This window comes from Rattus norvegicus, chromosome 10 (genome assembly GCF_021556685.1).
Source record: "Rattus norvegicus strain SHRSP/BbbUtx chromosome 10, alternate assembly SHRSP_T2T, whole genome shotgun sequence".
Taxonomy (NCBI): Eukaryota; Metazoa; Chordata; class Mammalia; order Rodentia; family Muridae; genus Rattus; species Rattus norvegicus.
The window spans coordinates 74,931,392-74,945,687 of record NC_141543.1 but is presented as its reverse complement, the minus strand read 5'-3'; the positions used below and the strand labels follow the sequence as shown (position 1 = coordinate 74,945,687).

The 14,296-nt window shown below is 44.4% G+C and overlaps 1 protein-coding gene across 2 annotated transcripts in view; it reads right to left on the bottom strand.

Annotated features, from left to right (window-relative positions):
• Window positions 1–14,296, bottom strand: part of Acaca (acetyl-CoA carboxylase alpha) — a 262,246-nt gene that overhangs the window by 242,268 nt on the left and 5,682 nt on the right. The gene's annotated exons all lie outside the window — the stretch shown is intronic.

The window sequence follows — 14,296 nt, the reverse complement described above, 5'->3', positions numbered from 1 at the left end:
ATCCTCCTGCCTCAGCTGCCCAAGTACTGAGACTACAGGTGTGGAGCACCTGCTCAGCTCCTCAGTACTTTTGGGTAGGTCCAAAGGTGAAGGCAGACAGTTGCTTGGTGCAAACAAGGCAAGTTCAAAAAACCTCTACTTTGAACTTTTGAAGCGATTGCCTAATGACGTTGAGTCCATGGCTGTGCTTGTGGGCTGTTAGGAGGATGGCTTCAAAGCCAGGCACTATGGATCCTAGCACTGGACAGTCGAGGCAGAAAACTGCCTGCCATGAATTCCTCCAGCCAGCAAGGACTACACAGTGAGCTCTCTGCCAACCTTGGCTACAAAGTGAGACCCTGTCTCAGAAGACAACTCCTGTCTCAAGCAAACAACTATCGAGGAGAAGTGGGACCTGCTTTAGAGAAAAGAGGTGGGGAGGGGAAAATTCAAGTATGAGCTGTACATAGGAAAACTTCACAGTGAAGTTTTTTGTAAGCTAAGTGTGATGGTTTGTATATGTTTGGTCTAGGGAGTGACACTATTGGAAGGTGTAGCCTTGTTGGAGTAGGTGTGTCACTGTGGGAGTGGGCTTTGTCCTAGCTGCCTGGAAGCCAGTATCCTTCTAGCAGCCTTCAGCCTTTTCATGTAGACCTCTCAGCTCCTCCTGCACCATGCCTGCCTGAATGCTGCCAGGCTCCCGCCTTGATGATAATGGACTGACCCTCTGAACCTGAAAGCCAGCCCCAATTAAATGTTGTCCTTATAGGAGTTGCCTTGGTCCTGGTGACGGTTCACAGCAATAAAACCCTAACTAAATACTAAGCAAAATATAAAGTTAAAAAAGGGGCTACAAGAAAAGGTTTTTTTCTTAAAAAGTGTCATTTTGTTAAATATAAATATAAAATATAAAAATATAAAGGGCTAGAGAGGAACTTCCAGAGAAACTGAGTTTGGTTCTTAGCACCCACATAACCATCTGTAACTCTTGTTCCAAGGGACCTTTGCCCTCTTCTGGTTTCCACAGGTACCCACACGCATGTGGCATTCATTTGCACATACCCACATCCACATAAATTAAAATAACAAAAATAAATCTAAAATATTGTAGACACAAAATATGTAGCAAATATATAACTGTTTCCTCATCTTCGTAGTTATTTGTGGTGCATCTGTGTTTTGTCTTCATGTTTGAATATGCTGTATATCCATCTGGTATCTGTGGTTGTGAGCTGACATGAGGGGCTGAGGACTGAATGTGGGTCCTCTACAAGAGCAACAGGTATTCTTCAGTGCTGAGTCATCTCTCCAGTCCACTTCTTAATTTTTAAAAAAGATTTATTTATTTTTATGTATGTGAGTACATTATAGCTAGCTGTCTTCAGACACCAGAAGAGGGCACCAGATCCCATTACAGATGGTTGTGAGCCACCATGTGGGTGCTGGGAATTGAACTCAGGACCTCAGGAAGAGCAGTCAGTGCTCTTAACCACTGAGCCATCTCTCCAGCTCCCTGTTTCTTAATTTTTAAGCTATAACTGACTGAATCAAAACTGACCAAGCTGGTTTTGGTGGCACATGCTTGCAATGCCCCTACTCAGGCAACTGAGGCAGGAGACATGCCATGAGTTTGAAGACAACCTGGGCTACATAGTGAGTATAAGACTAGCCTGTGCTAGATAGAAATTTTGTCTTAAATAAACTGACATCGCCTTCTGAAGATCTGGGCTTGCTGAGCAAGCATTAACATTCCTCCTTTCCTGCACTCCAAAGTTGTGCAGGGGTGGGCTTAGGGGCAGCAGCAGCCCTAACCACTCTCTACCCCCACTTCCCATTCTGGATGCTTTTTAAATGCTACCCAACAGATTCTGACCTCAAGTGTTTCCCCAGCGATTAGATTCAGCCATTTTCCAACAGTTCCTTAGGACATGGGGCCATAAACCCTTTACTTATTGACATATTTGCCTAGGACAGGTTAAGAGTCTATGTTCCCCCTCCCTCCCACTCTCAGAATTCCATTCCCAAGTTCATACAACAGGCTTCAAACCATCTCGAGGACTATTTCTCTATCAAGTGTAGTTCCTGGTTCTTGTCCTTGAAAATCTGTAGTGCCCCTAAGAATTTGTGTCACTTTACATATTGCTTTGTATAACAGAACATCATGTTTGTTGTAAGCTCTCAAACTATGCATTGTTGATGTCCCATCGGAATGGACAGTTAAGGGTGGCAGAGTTCAGCTTTTTTTTTTCCCCTAGTGAAAGAGAAGGCTCCCAGGGGCTTGCATGTACCATCCAAGTGCTCCACATCTCAAGTCCTTTTCTGTTTTTACTTTGAGACACAGCCTAACTTTCCTAGGCTGCTGGCTTTGAACTTGTGATCTTCCTGAGTAGCTGAGATTATAAAACTGTGACACCATGACTGACTCCTTTTGTATGAAAGACTAAGGTAATCTTCATTTTTACATAAAGGTTGCTACTGGATTCTTTTTTACTTTTTTTTCCTTTTCTTTTTTTCAGAGCTGGGGATCAAACCCAGGGCCTTGCGCTTGCTAGGCAAGCGTTCTACCGCTGAGCTAAATCCCCAACCCCAATTCTTTTTAATTTACGACTTATTTTTTAAATTGTGTATGTGCCCACAGAGGACAGAGGCATCCGATGCTCCTGGAATTGGAGTTGGAGTTACAGAACTGCCCAACATGGATGCTAAGAACCAAATTCAAGTCCTCTGCAAAAGTAGTACCCCTTAAGGACTGAGCCCTCTCCAGCCCCAAGGTGCTATTGGGTTTTTAGAAAAGGCAAATCAAAAAGGGCCCACCCTGTGATTGTTGGTGAAGCTTGAATTCATCTCCTTCTGTTCATTATATTACTATGACTACCACTGCCACTACAACACTATTACTACTATTACTACTGCTACAACTGCTAGTACTATTACTACTACTGCTACTACTGCGGCTGCTGCTACTACTACTACTATTACTATTGCTACTACTATTACTACTACTGCTGCTACTACTATTACCATTACTGCTACTACTACAACTGCTACTACTACTATTACTATTACTACTGCTGTTACTAGTACTACAACAGCTACTACTACTATTGCTACTATTACTACCGCTACTTCTACTGCTACTACTACTATCGCTACTACTACAACTGCTACTACTACTATTACTACTACTGCTATTACTACTACTATTAATACTGCTATTGCTACTACTTTGAAGCTTTGAGAAAGGGTCTCTCTATGTAGCTATGGCTAGCCTGGAACTATCATCATGTAGACCAGGATGGTCTTGAGTTCACAGAGATCCACCTGCCTCTGTCTCTCAAGCTCTGGGATTACATGCATGTGCCACCACACCCAACAAATTCATCTCTCAATTCATATTCATGTGTTGTCATTTTTAACGTGTGTGCACACGTGCATGTGTGCGCCTGTGTGTGGAGATGGAAGGACAATCTTGGATATCATCCTTAGGAGTACTATCCACCTCTTCGGAGACATGGACTTCTCACCAGCCTGGAGCTTACTAATGGGCCAGGCTGGCTGACAGGAGAGTCCCAGGGGCCCTGCTGTCTCTGCCTCCCCAGCACTGAGATGGCACCATTTTCTTTACATGAGTACTGGGTATCAAACTCAACTTCTCATGCTTGCTATGTGCTTTGCAGACTGAGTGGCCCCTCCACCAGGATCTTGTTGGTAGTTTTGAGTCTTATACAGTTGAGAATGACCTTGAACTCCCCTGCTTCTTGCCTCTGAGTGCTGAGTGCCCACCCAGCTACATCATGCTAAAGACTGAAGCAAAGCTTCATGGTCATTCTGCCAACTAAGCTTCAATCCCAGCTCTGGTTTTGTTTTTGCCTTTGTCTGTTTGCCTGTTGGTTGGTCTGTCTGTCTGTCTGTCTGTCTGTCTGTCTGTCTGTCTTTACAATCGTCTCCCTAACCTAGACTAGCTGAATTCATATATGCAGCTCAGCCTGACCTAGAAGTCATAATTGGTATTCTTGCCTCAGCCTCCCAAGTGCTGGGATTAAAGGCAAGGATTAATAAACTAATTTTATAGTCTTCTTTCTCAGATTTTTATATCTCTTGTACTTATCTCTCCTTCTGGTACGCATTTTTTTTTCTATTTTTCGGAGCTGGGGACCGAACCCAGGGCCTTGCGCTTGCTAGGCAAGCGCTCTACCACTGAGCTAAATCCCCAACCCCCGCATTTTTAAAAAAAGATTTATTTGTACCATTTTTTATTTAGGTGTGGGGGGGGGTTGCACCCGCGCGTGCATGTTGTGTTTATGCGTGCCAGGAATGGGGGATTGTCAAAATCTGAACTCTGGTCCTTTGAAAAAGCAGCAAGTGCTCTTAACTACTGAACGATTGTCTCTCTAAGCCCGCTTCCTATGTATTTTTTAAGACAATATGTTCGGGGGGGTTGGGGGTTTAACTCAGTGGTAGAGCGCTTGCCTAGGAAGCGCAAGACCCTGGGTTCGGTCCCCAGCTCCGAAAAAAAAAGAACCAAAAAAAAAAAAAAAAAAAAGACAATATGTTCGGGGTTGGGGATTTAGCTCAGTGGTAGGCCCTGGGTTCGGTCCCCAGCTCCGAAAAAAAGAAAAAAAAAAAAAAGAGAGAGACAACATGTTCGTTTGTAACAGAATCTCTTTCTGTTACACACTAGCTCAGGTTAGCCCCGAACTAAGTAGACTAAGTAGTCTAGGCCGGGCTTGAATTTATGACAATCTTCCTGCTTCCGTTTCCCAAGTGCTGGGATTTCCAACATTTTTTCTTTTTCTTATCCAAAATTTTGACCTGAATTTTAAAAAAATGCAGCTTCACTTGTACACTGGAATTTTAGGCCAAATAAACCTGATCTCCCCATACTGTTCCTTCATTGGTGCCACTCAGCAACAAATGCTTTTTGGGACCTGTTAGGGACGTTCAAATGGACTCCTGTGAATTTGTGCCACCTAGTGGCTAAAGTAGTAACTGCATCCTGAAAAGCACAGAGTGGTCATGAATCAATGCAACACAGGGAAGTCGCAACAGAAGTGGGGTCTATATTACTGTCCTGTGGGAAAATGCTTCCTAACAGCCAATGATTGCTCTACTTTAAGTCTCATTTTCTAAACGACTTAAAGTAGAATGAGACAGGATAGATTCCGAGGTTTAGAGTCCTGCTCTCTGCAGGATTACACAGTGCCCTGAAGACTTTCCAAGGATCTTACTCAAGTCACTCCTCCTCCCTAATATGCTGGAAATGAAAATAAACAGTGAGGGGTACAGGGTCCTTTTTAACCTCTGGAAGAGTCAAACTCCCTGCTGAGAAGATACAAAATAGAGGATCCCCGAGCCAGACATATGGAAATATCAGTAGTCTCTCGTAGGATGAGTAGGCTAGGGCATGTCTGTCTAGGGCTGTGTCAGAGGGGACTCATGGGTTTTTTAGGATTTATAGATTAAGTTTTGCTGAATTGAAAAAGACCCTCCAGGCCAGGCATGGTGTGCACCCCTTTAATCCCAGCACTCAGGAGACAGAGGCAGGTAGATCTCTGTGAGTTTCAGAACCACATTGTAAGTCCCTGTCTCTAAAACAAAACACTATGAACAAACAAACAAAAAGAGTCACTGTGTTCACTAGGCTGGTCTTACCTTCTGAGTGCTGGGATAAAAAGTGTCACCATGCCTGGGCCTCTTCCTCCTCCTCCTCTACATACATACATACTTTGCCTGTGAGCTGCTCAGGGTTTAAAGATACCTGCCACCAACCCCAAGAACCCAAGTCTCCTCCTTCTCTGGGACTTACAGAACTTAGAAAGAACCAACTTCTATTGTAAGTAATTCCCTCCACTCCACAAGCACTTGGCAGGCTTCTTACCCTGCACAAATAAAATGTTTAAATATAATTTTTTAGAATTATTTATTTTATGAATGTGAGTACACTGTAGCTGTCTTCAGACACACCAGAAGAGGTATCAGATCCCATTACAGATGGTTGTGAGCCACCATGTGGTTGCTGGGATTTGAACTCACGACCTCTGAAAGAGCAGTCAGTGCTCTTAACTGCTGAGCCATCTCTCCAGCCCTTTAAATATAATTTTTAAAAGATCAAAATTTTCTTATGTATATATGTGTTTGCCTGTGTAAGCTTGTGTGTACCATGCATACACAGGAGCCCTGGAGACCAGAAGAGGTCCTCTGTGCAGTAAGCACTGACCACTCTCTCCCTCCTGTGTCACTGTCTAATGTGCATTTTACTTATTTTGTTTTTGCCTTTTGAGACAAAGTCTTAATTAGCCCATGCTAGCCTCCAAATAACTATAGCCAAGGATGGTCTAGAAGTCCTGACTCTCTTGCCTCCTTCCAGAGTAGAAGTGTAGGCTCATCCTCAGCTACATAACCATTAGAAACCAGTATGGGCTACATGAGACTCTCTCAAAAAAATTAAAAATAACTGCCAGGATTCGAGGTTCTAATAGTCCCACCTGGTTTCAAGATCTCGTTTTCACTTTGCCTTCTATGGCTGGATTTAAAATGTTCTTAATGCTTAGCCTAAAAAGTTCTATAAAATGAAGCATCTCAGAAACCTCCCAATTTGTTTTCTATTTATTTTTGAGATAGGGTCTTATCCACTTGCCTCTGTCTCCCAAGTGCTGAGATTAAAGTCATGTGCTTTTATTCTATTTATTTATTATTTTATCTATTTATTTACTTTTAAAAAAATTATTTTTACACTCCAGATTTTATTCCCTCCTGGTCTACTCTCCAGCTGTTCCACATCCCATACCTCCTCCCCACCCTTGCCCCATCTCCACGAGGATGTCCCCACCCCCCATCCCACCAGCCCTCTAAACTTCCTGGAGCCTCCAGTCTCTTGAGGGTTAGGTGCATCTTCTCTGACTGAACCCAGACCCAGGAGTCCTCTGCTGTGTATGTGTTGGGGGCCTCATCTCAGCTGGTGTATGCTGCCTGGCTGGTGATCCAGTGTCTGAGAGATCTCGGGGATCCAGGTTAATTTAGACAGCTGGTCTTCCTACAGGGCTGCTCTCTTCCTCGGCTTCCTCCAGCTTTCCCCTAATTCAACCATTTTTTTTAAAAAAAGATTTATTATGTATACAGTGCACCAGATCTAATTATAGAAGGTTGTGAGCCACCATGTAGTTTGCTGGAAATTGAACTCGGGACCTCTGAACCTCTGGAAGAACAGTCAGCGCTCTTAACCATTGAGCCATCTCTCCAGCCTGCTGTTTATTTACTTTGAGACAGGGTCTCTCTATGTAGCCCTGGCTGTCCTGGAAGTCTCTGTGTAGACCAGGCTGGCCTGGAACTCAGAGAGACACGTGCCTCTGCCTTTCAGTTAACATAACAACTCCACTCGTTTGCGTGTGGGAGGTGACTGTGATGTCTCAATACATGCATATAATATATAGGAGGCAACAGGGTAATCATCATTTTCATCACCTTAACCTCACCTTGGGGACATTTTTTTTTGGTTCTTTTTTTTTTTTTTTCGGAGCTGGGGACCGAACCCAGGGCCTTGCGCTTCCTAGGCAAGCGCTCTACCACTGAGCTAAATCCCCAACCCCCGAGGGGACATTTAAAACTCTCGTCTAGCTAGGTATTCGGAAATGTTCACTAAACTGTTTTTTGTTTTTTTGTTTTTTTTTTTTTTTTTTTTTTGGTTCTTTTTTTCGGAGCTGGGGACCGAACCCAGGGCCTTGCGCTTCCTAGGCAAGCGCTCTACCACTGAGTTAAATCCCCAATCCCTCCAACCCTATTCTCTTTGTTTTGGTTTTTCTGAGGGTGTGTATGTGTGTGTGTGTGTGTGTGTGTGTGTGTGTGTGTGTGTGTGTGTGTGTGTGTTTATGTCATTTCTTTTGAGAGAGGGTCCGATGTAGCCCAGGCTATTCTCAAACTCATTATGTAGCTAAGCCTGGCCTTGAACTTCTCACCTCCTAAGTGCTACCTCCTAAGTGTAGCTGTGTACCACCACATTTGGTCCTATTTAATTCTTTTTGTAAAATTACATCTTTTTATTTAATCACATGTGTATTCAGATGCCCATGTGTGTGCCATGGCACACATGTGGAAGTCAGAGAGCAAACTGGGGGATTCAGTATTCTCCTTCCACCATGTGGGTCCCAGGAATCAGATTCAGGTCATCGGGTTTGACTGTAAGCACCTTTCCCCAGCAAGCAATCTGGCTAGCCCTGTTCAATTCTTTATGTCTGAACATGAGGGAAAACAAGACAAAACAAAACCAAGTCATCAACTTCTAGGATCAGTATGGTCTTACTGTGAAACAAAACCAGCTAAGTCCCGTATTCTGCTAGATTCCACCATTCTAGATTTCCATGAAGACACCACTGTGTTGGAGTAAATGCAAGGTGCAGCAATATCTACACCTCGGGAATATGTCCGCTTAAAAAGCAAAGGAGTACACGCTGCTCTAACTCATGGATACGTCTGCTTAAAAAGCAAAGGAGTGCACGCTGCTATAACTCAAGCTATTTGGTAGGCACAGGCATGACCGCTTGGATCCAGAGTTCCAGGCCACCAGGGAACAGCATGATGGGATTCTATCTCAAAACAACAGCACCAACCACACCAGGGTACGAGATAAAGGACCTCTGCCCAGACTGTCTGAGCACGGGGAAGATGGACTTCGGCAAAACACTCTGTACTGTGCCAGAACGATGGCATGGTTGGAGAAGTCTCTCTGGAAGCCTCCGCTGCTACACTACTGCCTCTGTCCCCCAAGAGCGCTCTCCCTCTCCACAGAGGATTGCATCCCGTTTTATCTATCCTTGTGGGAAATCCTTTCACTCCAATAGGTTGCTTCTTCCTGGTGGGTTGATCTTAAGCTGTTATATCTGTAGATACTAATCACTAACATTAATGCACATCATATAAGAATAAAGGGCTTCGCCTGCTCTGAGGTAAGGTCAGAGAAACAGGCAGGTTGATGTGAGCCCCTGCATCTGTTGTCCGATACCTTCACCGGCCATCTTTTCTACAAAGTTCTAGACACCACAAACACAGTGAGCCGCCACAGTGCAAATCTGACAGCACTGCTTTCCAGCAGAAGACCACTCGGCAACCGTCTTCCATGCACTAGTTCAACAGTTACCTCTAACATAAGTGAGTCAGGTGTTGTGGCAGACACTTGTCATCCCAGCCCTTGAAAGTTTGAGGCCAGCCTGGACCATATGAAAAAGTCTAAAGTGGGGGGGGGGGGAAGCCCTAAAGCTCACCAGGTTTCCTTATTATTCATGTTTGTTATAGCTGTTTTCGCTGGGATTAGTGGTGTGTGCCATCCCACCCCACCCCTCTTCTTTCTTTTTTTTTTTTTCTTTTTTTTGAGACAGAGTCTCTCTATGTAGTCCCAGCTGTCCTGGAGCTCATTTTGTAGACCAGGCTGGCCTTGAACTCACAAAGATCCACCTGCCTCTACCTCTTAGTGCTGAGATAAAAGGCATGCCCCACCCATGCCAAGCTAATAATTATTTCCTCCTTTGGTGGGAGGCAATATGAGACAGGGACACTCTATGCAGCCCTGGATGTTCTGGAACTCATTATATATAGACCAGGTTAGCCTCAACTCACAGAGACATGTCTACCTCTGCCTTCCATGTGCTGGGACAGCCAGGGCTACACAGAGAACACCAGCCCCCAAAGTTTCTCTATGGATACCTTCTAAATATCTTCTGGATTTCTCAGAGCCATTCTACCTCCTAAACTAATTTTTACAAAGCAGTGGTCAGCATGTGGCCGAGAAGCTTGACTCTGCACTGAGCTGCTGGCTTACGTTCTCAATGCATTGGTCTCTGCATCACTGCATGGAGGTAATACCACCCCCTTGAAGGGGTTTCCTAGGACTAAAATGAAAATACACACACACACACACACACACACACACACACCCTACCACCACCCCCACCACTAACAACCACAGTATATACAGAGAGCCTTAAACAAAAGCTATTTTGGTACTTTACTATGTCATTTTGAAGAGTGTGTTTGTGAGTACAAGATTAAATAGTAGAGTTGCAGAGAAAAATGTCCTTGACATGATTATAGATTCTAGAAAATTAATAAAATGAGCAGAGACACAGTGAAAAAATGTGTTGGCTGTGTGAAAATACCCAATTACAGTCATTTACATAAGCAGTTAACATTTAAGGCCTAATTATCATGCAGCACCATAGCAATTACACATATCATTAAATATGCATCGGGTTAACCTTTTTCTGAATTCCTTCCATTTGATTACAGTAGTAAAGTACTCGCTGAGCTCAAAGAACAGTCTTCAGCTAATTACTCCTGATACGCAGGTCCACTTACTACTCACCTCCATGAAATGGGACAGACCCCGAGTCCATCTGCACTTGAGCCCGTTGTACTCATCCTAGTGCAACTCTATTTGTCCCATGACCTGTGAGGTAACAGACTCTCGACTCTCGTGTTGAGCAGTGACAAACTCTGTTTATTTGCCCCTTGCTCTCAAAACCTATTGGTCTCTAGAAAATTGGAGCCACTGGTTCAAATAACATAAATATCCTAGTGCTTCGTGCTACACACAACGGAACCTATAACAACTTAATTTTTAATATTTTAAATTATGTGTAGGAATGTGTGCGCACATGTGACTGCAGTGCCCATATTGGCCAGAAGAGGGAAGTAGGACCCTCCTGGAACTGGACAGATGGTAGATGCTAGGAACCAATCCCAGGTACTCTGGAAGAATAGGCAGTGTTCTTAAGCACCTTGTTCTCTCTCCAGCCCCAGACTCCTGGTCTTACACAGTGCTGGGATAGAATTAAGAGCTTTGTGTAGACTAGGCAAGGACTGAACTGAGTTTCATCCTCACCCCAAGACTGTTTGAATTAGGTATTATCACGTAATATATACAGGAAGGTAATAGCTGAGATTCTTCTTCTGGCTGTTTCTTTTTTGAGACAGGTTCTCACCCCATTGCCTAGGCTCACTTAGAACTAGAAGCAATCCTCCTACTTCAGGTCCTAGAAGCTAGGATTACCATGGTCAGCCACTGTGCCCAGCTTTAACCTGGATATATTATTTATTAACACTTTTAATTTAAAAGTTTTACATTCACTTATTATCGTGTACATGTGTGCATGTGCAGGAATGTGTACGCATGCCATGTAATGTGTGTGGACATCAGAGGACAGCTCGCAGGAACTGGTTTTCCTTCCACTCAGTGAGTTCCAAAAGCAGCAAGTACTTTATCTGTGGAACCATCTTGCTGGTCTGGCTTATTTTGGATTTTCACTTTAAAGTTGTGGTGGTGTGGGCAGCATGTGTCGTAGTACATGCGGAGGTCACAAGACAACTTTCAGGAGCTGATTCTCTTCTTCCGCCAGGGGGTTTGGAGATCAAATTCAGAAATCAGCCTTGCACCGCAAGTACTTTTACCATGGGTTTATCTCACCAGCTCTTCTGAACTTGGACAAATTCTTAGCAGTGGTAATGGGCAGAGAGACAGGATTCAAATTCAGGAAAGTATCAAAGTCCATCCTCTCAAAATTATATTAAAAAACCGGGCATGGTGGCACACTCCTTTAATCCCAGAAATTGGGAGGCAGAGGCAGAGGCAGACAGATCTCTGTGAGGTCCAGGCTAGCCTGGTCTACAAAGCTAGTTCCAGGACACCTTAAAAAACAAAATAAAAAAAATTTAATGATATCAACCAGGCCAACTTCCTTATAGACATTTCAAACATCCACTGTGCATACATTCACTGCTTGCTAAGAGTACAGATTGTCATCAAACGATGACAAATGTTTTGGGAGCCTGTTTTGACAGTCAGCAGGTGGAGGCCCTGTGTATCAGGCTGAAAGGTATGCAGCCAAGCTGCTGAGTAGGCATATTTAGTTATTCTGAATTTCAGGTCCTACAACACTTCCACTTGCCCCAACTCTTTCAATTCTATGCATGGATAGCCTGGTTGAGTCACGAAGTAGCTATCCTGTACTTTGCTGTTGCTGCTTTTTAAAGATTTATTTGTTTATTTTATGTATACCAGTGCTCTATCTGCATGTACACCCCCAAGCTAGAAGAAGGCATCAGATGCTACTACAGATGGTTGTGAGCCACCACGTGGTTGCTGGGAATTGAACTCAGGATGTCCCTTCATCCCAAGTACTAAAACTACAGGTATGTGCCTGTTGTGGTTTGCCCTGGAGTTATCTGTATTTTGATGCTAATTCCATTGCCCCAAGGACAGCTGCCTAGTCACTCAGGACTCAGGTGACTTCACCAGAACCTTCTCCCCATTGAATTTGTAAAATACAGGTGAGGGGCAGGTACAGGATAGAAGGAGGCCTGTCATTGGAGGAGAAGGAAGGATGGGCAGGAGAGAAGTTTGAAGGAAGAGGAGGAGACTGGAACGGAAAGGAAGAAAAGACAGAAGGGAGAGGGCGAGAAGCCATGGCAGGTGACGTTAAGATTCCGCTCTGTGTATTTACAGCTTGTTATTAATGTTCTTAAGGGATGGATGGTACTGGGCTTTGTATGTTTAGGTGAGCAATTATATCTTCCAATTGGGTCAAAAGTTATTGTGTTGTGTGTTCTTTTATGCGACCGTTTGAGTGTAGGAAAGTGCAGCGGCAGGAGACACTGGGCCGCTGTGGAGTTGGTATGTATTTCCACCAAGATATGGGGCACTGAGGTGCCAGACATAGGGAGATAAAAGACAACCTTACTTTTTAAAAATTTTTTTTATAGTTTTACAACAACATGTGCCACTATGCCACACAATCCTCCTGCTCTGTGTCCCAAGTGTCGAGAACACAAGTGCACGCTGCTGTGTCTGATTACAGACCCTCTCTTACTTCTGGCTGTGTTACCGTAATGATTTAGGCAAGTAAAGTTGTGAAGTGGGACACAGCAGGAACCTTTATCAGCATCTGCCCCTTCTTCACCCTTCTCATCTTCCTGAGCTCTCTTTAGAGCTCATCTTCCTGATGTATAAAGCTACCAGGCCGGCTGTCATGTAGGGACGAAGATATTAAAGGGTGCTTCAACCCTTCTCTGACAGCTGGTTGTGGTAGGGGCAGACCAAGTCATATAAAATGTGTAGGAACATTCTGTGAAGAAAAGGTTTCATTCCCTAACTCTTCTTATTTCTCAATTTGTGTTCTTTTGACTTAGAGGCCTAACGTGGCAGCGTCTGGCTAGTTAGGAGAGGCACCTCGTTGAAAACAGTGCACCTCACTGCTGTCCCAGTCACAGGATTCGAGGATGGAAGGGACCGTCTCTGGATGACAGCATGGACACTTGCTCCAGTTCTCTAACTCTTCCCACTGAGGTTGCTACAGAGAGGACCATAGCAAGGGGGAGAGAGGAGGTCAGCAACGCTCTGAGTGTGCAAGGCAGTGGCAGGCCAGCAGGCTCAAGTCAGGGCTTCTGGGAAAGATGCCCCAGTGTAGAAGCAGCCAGCATGGTCCTTCTTGAGGCTTGCGTTGTTAGCGAGCCAGGCTGCTCTTCCCTCCACGGATGCTACCACAGAAAGCCTGGGCGATGAGCTCAGTGGTCTGATGCAGGACCTGAATCCTCCGCTTATTTTTCCTGATGGGGTAAATCCCAGTGAAAAGAAGTGGGGAAGGCACAGCTGGACTTGGAGACTTGATTTTTTTTTTAATATATTCATTTTTATTTTACTGGTGTTTGACCTGCACATATGTCTGTATGAGGACTAGAGTTACAAATAGTTGTGAGCTGCCGTGGCTTCTGGGAATTGAACCCGGGTCCACTGGAAGTGCAACCAACACTTTTAACTGCTAAATCATCTCTCCAGCCCTGAGACTTGCATTTAAAAAAAAATATAGGGGCTGGGGATTTAGCTCAGTGATAGAGCACTTACCTAGGAAGCGCAAGGCCCTGGGTTCGGTCCCCAGCTCCGAAAAAAAAAAAAGAACCAAAAAAAAAAAATATATTTGCATGCCCACAGCCATCTCAGCCAGGTGGGACATATAGAAACTTGCATGAAAGCAAGCTTATGGTGCCCTCGACATTTAGGGTATAGAAAATAAGAGATGTAAATAGGAGGGCTCATGGCTAGGAGCTCAGGCTGGGACAGAAGCCCACTCAACTGAGGCTGAAAGACCCTCAGATTGAGGAGACTCTCACTCCAATCCTGAGGACACCCACCACCCCACGAACACTCGGGACTCACATCTTGATGTAAAAACAAGAGGTTTACTAGGGATACCAGTGCACTGGGGCTCGTCACGGTCCTCATGCAGGAGGGATGTGGAGAGCCCCGAACAGCAGGAACATACAGTCTATATAGTCA